The sequence below is a fragment of the Salvia hispanica genome, chromosome 5, assembly GCF_023119035.1.
Source record: "Salvia hispanica cultivar TCC Black 2014 chromosome 5, UniMelb_Shisp_WGS_1.0, whole genome shotgun sequence".
NCBI classification, from domain to species: Eukaryota; Viridiplantae; Streptophyta; class Magnoliopsida; order Lamiales; family Lamiaceae; genus Salvia; species Salvia hispanica.
This window is the reverse complement of record NC_062969.1, coordinates 29,394,216-29,402,259: the sequence shown is the minus strand read 5'-3', so window position 1 is coordinate 29,402,259 and position 8,044 is coordinate 29,394,216. Positions and strand designations below refer to the sequence as shown.

Genomic DNA, 8,044 nt, shown 5'->3' with positions numbered 1-8,044 from the left:
ATCAAAATTGTGTACGGTACTATTCCGCCTGTCACATTTTTCTTTTTTAACTTACTTCATTATAAAAGAGTGAACATCGTTTTCGGTTATTCAACTATCGATTGATATCAAATTAGGTCCTTCAACTTTGATTTAATATATTTTGAAGTAATTTTTTAATACTATTTTTTATTTGAAATATCCTCAAGCCTTTGAAAGGTATGAGATTGAGATGTGACTGCAACACTCTGCAATAATAGGTTTTTTTGAGTGGATTTGATAATTCATCTATCTCTCTCGTCTTTCTTTTTCTTCATTTCTTCTTCCTTTCTCTCTTCTTCTCCTTCCTTATTACTCATAGATCCTACTACTATTTTATATCTTCAATATAAAAATGCAATTAATTAAAAAGCATTTTATTTAAAATACTTAATTAAAAATTAAAACTACATAATTCAAAATCCAAAAAAAATTGAAAACTGCATAATAAAAATTCTAAAAATTACTCCATAGTAAAAATTATTGCGGCTGTAGTGACTTATGAACGCCCATATAACGCTCGAGAGTGAATATAAGGAGATGTTGCGACTCCAATTGTTTTTGCTATTGGCTGAGAGAAAAAAAAATGGGACGTTACAAACTAGCTCCGAGCCCAAACCGGAGCTCGACCCCTCGGGCCTGAAACCTCCTCCTCACCAGGCTCGAATTGGCTGCTGCCGCCACTTGACGAGTAATTGCCACCCCCCGTGTGCTTCGTACGTTTTGAGTTCGAGCCTGAGGTCGACTGAACGGACCTTCGCCCCAAGTCGTGACATACTTGTCCGGGTGGTAGATTCTCATCGCCGACTTCAAAATGTCACACTTACTCATTCCGCTGCCGTACACCCTTTATTCATTTTAAGATGCCGACGTGAATTTTCAATCTCATCGGGCGAAATGAGCCCGAACCATGTTGGTTGTCCGTCAAGGAGTTCCTTCCGGCTTATGCGTGTTGTATCTCGCACAAACCTTATCCCAGAAAACCTACGGGTTTGTTGGGTTTTCACCATTTAAAGAACCATTTTGACTTAGCACGAGTTTTAAGAAATTGCTTGACTTTGTGAAGAAAAGTAAAGAGAGAAAATAAGTGGAATGGGAAACGCATTTTTGATATTAGTTTTATAATTGTGAGTGTAAAAAAGTTAATGGAATGTATAAAAAAAATGGACTAAAGTAAATGATTCTTTAAATCGTGGACACCTACAAATGACAAAAATGGTTCTTTAAGTTTTGGACAGAGTTATAATCTAAAATAAGAAGAAATGAGAATGAAATATAATGGAATGGTCATTCGTTGGGTAAAAGGAAAAGGAATGACTATTTTGATATGGAATAAAATGATAATTTAAAAGAAAAAAGAAATGGAATGGAAGTAAGGAATACCACTCCATTCCATTATATGAAAAGGCGTAAGAGTAGATGGATAGAATCTAAGACGCAAGCCTTGCCAAGACACCAACAATAGGGGCATTAGTGGAGGTGGAAGGCTCCGCTTGTGGATAATTGTCTCTGGTCGGGCCCACCTCAATCACGTTAGGGTTATCTGCTTCCTTGACGAACCACTCACTGAAACCTTCTTTACACCCGATGGCCCGTGGGTCTTGCTTGATCGTTCAACCCGTACCCGACCATGTAGCTCATATTATTCGGGTTGGATCCCCTGATATCTGGCCAAGCCCAGCAGATCGTTAGACCCGACATTGCCTCCTGGTGTTGGTTTTGTCATTAGGAACGCGGCGCTCGTGACGTACTGTAGATTGTTCCATGGGATGAACCACATAAGCCCTGCATCGCTCCTCTGCACCTTGATATTCCCTTTCAGCATGCACTTGCACATCAATTCTTCTGCTCCCTTCTTGTACTTTTCCAAATCCCTGTTTTTTTTCAATTTTCCTCGTAATATTTCCTGACAAGATAATTCAAATAATATAATACTCCCTCCCTCTGTCCCATTAGAAATGAAACGTTTGCTTTTTCACACATGTTTTGAAAAAATAATAATAAATAGTTGAAATGGAGAAAAAATAAAATAAAAAAGAGAATAATATAAAGGGGACTCTCTTCTACATTATTCTCTCTCTTACTTTAATTTTTCACCACTTTAGTTATTTATTATAATTTTTCCAAAACAAGTGCGCAAAAGCAAACGTTGCATATTTAATGGGACGGAGGGAGTAGTAAATTGTATTGTAACGCACATTTAAGTAGGTGGCTGGATTTGTAGTACCTTTGCAATAAGGACTTGAGCTCCAGCATACTTGTCGTCCCACGAAAACATGCTTCTGGTGCCACCTGAATTTGCGGATTTGATGAATTTAAGGTATTTGCTGTCTTTGGTCGCTTGCCTCAGCCACGCTGCAGCCCACAAAAGTTCGTCCTGTCATCACACGCCATTTCTCAGTAAATTAACGTCAATATAATGTCAACACAATGTGAACTAGTTGACGTTGGGCTGACATTTTTCTGTTGACATCAAATCTTGAAATCTAACAGTCCAGATCAAAGTTTGAAGTTTGTAGAAAATATACAGTTTGCATTTGATTACGTCAATATATTCATATACCTCGTAGCCGCTGCTTGTATAAAACTTCAAAGCTACAGGAATGCTATTTTGGTATGCGCCAGTGTGGTTCTTCGCAAACTCAAATAACTGTTAATCATATATATATATATATACACGAATCAGCATGCATCGCTAACGGCATCAATAAACAAAAAATTGAAAAAAAGAGAAAATCACAAATTAATCATACCTGTTTTGCATGTTTGATGAGCTGGGACGAATAATTGGAATTGGAGTGGCGGAAAACGATAGCCGCGGCCGCCAAAGCGGCCGCTGTCTCGCCAGCAAGGTCGGATCCGGGGTGCTGGTCATCAATCTTGTAAACATTTCTGGGCGTGGTCATGTCCTCGGGCCTCATCCAACAGGAGTGGTCGGAGCCACCATCTCCGACCTCTCCATATAGGACATCGGGCTTTGGATGGGTCTCAATTAAATAATCAGTGCCCCATTTAATGGCCTGCATAGCATGTGACATCTCATGCCGGGCCCTTAAATGCGGCCTAAATTCAACTACACTCCATGCCAGCATTGTCACCGTGTATGCCATCGGCAACCCGAATTTTACGTTGTCTCCAGCGTCGTAGTATCCTCCCACAAGATTCAACTGCATCAAATACATTTATACTTATTCTCGCTTTTACTTTACTATATATTAATTTTAATTATTTGTTTATTTTTTTTTAAAACGAATGCAAAAAGGAATTGACTTAACTTTTTTGAGAAAGATGAAGCACATATTATTATTTTGTAAGTTGAACAAATTAAATTTGGAAATTAAATATTACCCCATCGGCCTTGCCGTCGTTGAGGCTGGAATCTCCTCTCCACTTGACTCTCTGGTTAGAAGGCAACTTCCCTGACCTTTGTGCTTCAAAGAAGAGCAATGATTTAGTTAGGGCAGCTCCATAATCCAATGAAACCGAGTTTTGAATTTGAGCCAGAAATGAAAACCCAAAGGCTAAAAATAAGCACAACTTAGACATAGTTGCAATGTGGAAGATTTAGAGGGAATACTACCCCTTATTATACTAGTAGCTAGCAAGTTTGAAAAAGAAATTAAAAATTGAGATTGAATGTAATTTACCAGGGATTAAGGAGGTGCATTTCCCTTTAATGTTCTGTCTGGTACATTCTATTTTAATTGGGTAAAGCATTACAGATCATTAAGTACTTAATGAGGTGATTCACATTCTTTTAAATTTTTGACCCAGTATTTAGGACTGACCATTTTTAGACAAGAACATTTAATTGTGTATACTCCTATTCCTATATAAAAAGAGTATTCAATTCCAAATATATCTAAATAAGATTAATGATTTTTTACGAGTGTCATATGACTTGTCTATCTATAATTTATGGATACGGATGCAATTCCTGTTTTCGAGAATATAGCTGTAACATCCATGATTATGGATACGGATGCAATTCCTGTTTTCGAGAATATAGCTGTAACATCCATGACCAAAATATGCATCATTTTATATTTTGATGTATTATATTATTATTTGCATAATAAATAGTATATTAATCGGATGTTATAGAGACTAATAAACTGAAAATTTATCCATAATTAATTATGGATGATTTATACTCTTTGAATATTTTTAGCAAATGGGTAACTAAATGTGCATGTGACGTGTGAATGTGTGCATTTAATATGTACTAATAGGTCCTATTCTAATGCTTTTAGCACCCTAATCCAAAATCAAAACTAAATCTCCACCCTTGGATTTTAAAATGAGTGGATGAGATTAAAGCTCACAAAATCTCAATAAATACTAGACAAAATATCAACAAAAGGGTAATATCGTCATTATGTTATCATATGATAATTTTCGTGAGTGTTTTTTTATATCAACATTGTGTATTACAAATATCAACAATATGACATTGGAATATCAACACATTTTTATTGAGATTGGACATGCATAATATTGAGATTTTGCCTACAATATATTGAGATTTTTTGTTGCATTTGTTGAAAATAGCTGCTTATCAACATGTACGAAAATTGAAATATAATTTATCAAATTTCATCACCCGAACATCGTCGGAACATATGCAATTGAGATCTCGTTGGAATCCTTATTAAATTATCTTTAATTTGATATATTTTTTTACGAAAAAATAATTTAAATTGAGAGAGTTACGTAAATTTAAAGATTTGAGATGATTTTGAGGAGAGAGAAAGTAGTTATAATTACTACATATAGGATTTGACATTAATACCCTTTTAATTTAATTAATAATTATTTAAATTTAAAATATATTACACTTAAGCATCATATTAACACAAGATCTTCTAATCTAATGGTTGAAAATTGGTCTGGGGATTGATAATTAGTTAGCAATTGATTACATCCCCGCACTAATATATATATATATATAGGGATGTAATCAATTGCTAACTAATTATCAATCCCAAATTGAGACCAATTTTCAACCATTAGATTAGAAGATCTTGTGGTTAATATAATGCCAAGTGTAATATATTTTAAATTTAACTAATTATTAATTAAATAAAAAGGGTATTAATGTCAAATCCTATATGTAGTAATTATAACTAACTACTTTCTCTCTCCTCAAAATCATCTCAAATCTTTAAATTTACGTAACTCTCTCAATTTAAATTATTTTTTCGCAAAAAATATATCAAATTAAAGATAATTTAATAAGGATTCCAACGAGATCTCAATTGCATATGTTCCGACGATGTTTGGGTGATGAAATTTGATAAATAATATTTCAATTTTCGTACATGTTGATAAGCAGTTTTTATCAACAAATGCAACAAAAAATCCCAATATATTGTAGGCAAAATCTCAATATTATTATGCATGTCCAATCTCAATAAAAATGTGTTGATATTTTCTTGTCCTTGTATTGATATTCTAATGTCATATTGTTGATATTTGTAATATATAATGTTGATATAAAAAAACACCCACGAAAATTATCATATGATAACATAATGACGATATTACCCTTTTGTCTACTATTTATTGAGATTTGTGAGCTTTAATCTCATCCACTCATTTTTAAATCCAATGGTAGAGATTTAGTCTTGATTTTGGATTAGGGTGCTATAAGCATTAGAATAGGACCCTATATATATATATATATATATATATATAGGTCCATGATCAATTGAGATTTTTTAGGCTAATTGAGAAATGAGATGCAATATCAGCCACTCATTTTTATTAAATGAGTGGTCCAAGATTTTGCCACACAAAAAATATTTTTAGATTAATTTATTATGAAAGGGTAGAATAGTCATTTTGTGTATTAATTAGATTCTTCATCTTCACCAAAAACTCCCAATCCCTCTCCCCGCCGCCCTCTACCATCTCCGGCGTCAAATCCCTAAAAGGCTAAAATCCAGGAACGGATCCCTCAAATTCATCGCCACCACCAACGCCGCGCCGCCGCCGCGCTCTGATTCTCTACCTCCTCCGCCTGATTCTGCCTCCGCCAGCGCGGAACTCGTTCGTTGCCGCCTGCAGCAGCCTCCGATCCGATCTACTCAGCGAATTGCCTCCGATCCGCCACGCAGCAGCCTCCGTTCGCTGCGCATTTTCTCGTACTCGGCGAATTGCTCCTCCTCCGAATTGAGCAATTTCCTGCCTTTTTCTTCTTCAGCTTCTGCACCATCACGAGCGAATTGCTGAAATGGCGCGAGATGCGGCGGAGGCACCTCTGTATGAAGCGGTGAGTAGCTAAAACCTCTCAAATCATTCTCAATTAGTTATCCTTCTATGATGAATTTTCCGATCGGCTGTTGAATTTGATGAATTAATTGCAATCAAACGATTAGGCCATTCTGTAGGAATTGTAAATCAATAAATTGTGTATTTTATCACGAAGTTTGGCTTTGCTGGTATATTCCTTTAGTTTTTGATTGCTTGTGTGTGTAATGTTAGTTTTTAATCGCAGAAGAGAAAAAGTGGAATGGAGGAAGAAGAAGAAAAGAAAATAGTTGTTAGTTTTTAATTGCAAGAATTGTTTTTGAGTTGTTGACACTTAGAGCTGCAATTCTTAATCTGCAACATGAGTTGAGCTTCTTTTGATTCTTTGAGCTGAATTTGGTTTTGCAATTTTTGGATATCTATTTTCAATTTTCATCACTCTATGTCTTTATTAACCAGCCATGGTTAGGTTGTCTAGAAAGAGAGAGAGAGAGAAAATTGGGGGAAATTCCAATTTTCACAAGTTCGTTGACATTAATTATATAGGTCGTTGACATGAATTATATAGTTCGTTGACATAATAACGTTTGTTGTTGATATAAATTATATGTAAATCGTTGTTGTTGACACAAATAATATGTCGTTGACATGAAAATATTTGTTGTTGACATTGATTATTTGTAAAATTTTGTTGTTGACATAATAGTTGACATAAATAAAGTTTGTTGTTCACATCGTAGTTGACATAAATAAAGTTTGTTGTTGACATCGTAGTTGACATAAATAACGTTTGATGTTGACATCGTAGTTGACATAAATAACGTTTGTTGTTGACATCGTAGTTGACATCGCGAGTTGTTGACATTCAATATTTTCGGTATTGATATGTGAATAGTAAGTGTTATTTGTTAGTTGTTGACATTTTAATACGAGTTGTTGACATTCGATATTCTCGGTATTGATATGTGAATTGTAAATGTTATTTGTTAGTTGTTGACATTCGATATTCTCGGTATTGATATGTGAATTGTAAATGTTATTTGTTAGTTGTTGACATTCGATATTCTCGGTATTGATATGTGAATTGTAAGTGTTATTTGTTAGTTGTTGACATTTTAATACAAGTTGTTGACATTCGATATTCTCGGTATTGATATGTGAATAGTAAGGGTTATTTGTTAGTTGTTGACATTTTCATACGAGTTGTTGACATTCGATATTCTCGGTATTGATATGTGAATTATAAGTGTTATTTGTTAGTTGTTGACATTTTAATAAGTGTTATTTTATTGAATGTTGAAGATTTGAATATTTGAAGATTTGAATGTTGAAGATTTGAAGATTTGAATGTTAAAGATTTGAAGATATGAATGTTGAAGATTTGAAGATTTAAATGTTGAAGAGATTTGAAGAATGTTGAAGATTTGAAGATTTGAATGTTGAAGATTTGAAGATTTGAATATTTGAATGTTGAAGATTTGAAGACTTTGTAGCTAGAATTTTAGAGAGGATTTTAGAAAATGATTTCAAACACAATTTAATGAAATTTATATATATATATATATAGGGTCTTGTTAGGTTGAGATTATTTAGCTAAATTGAGAAATGAGATGCAATATGGGCCACTAATCCACAAGATTAACAAAATGTCAACAAATACCACATTATGTCAACAAGGGGGTATAATTGTCTTTTCATTAAATTGTGTTTGAAATCATTTTCTAAAATCCTCTCTAAAATTCTAGCTACAAAGTCTTCAAATCTTCAACATTCA

At 34.1% G+C, this 8,044-nt stretch overlaps 1 pseudogene; it reads right to left on the bottom strand.

Annotated features, from left to right (window-relative positions):
- Positions 1-437: 437 nt before the first annotated feature.
- LOC125189786 lies at positions 438-3,564 on the bottom strand (annotated as a pseudogene).
- Positions 3,565-8,044: the final 4,480 nt, after the last annotated feature.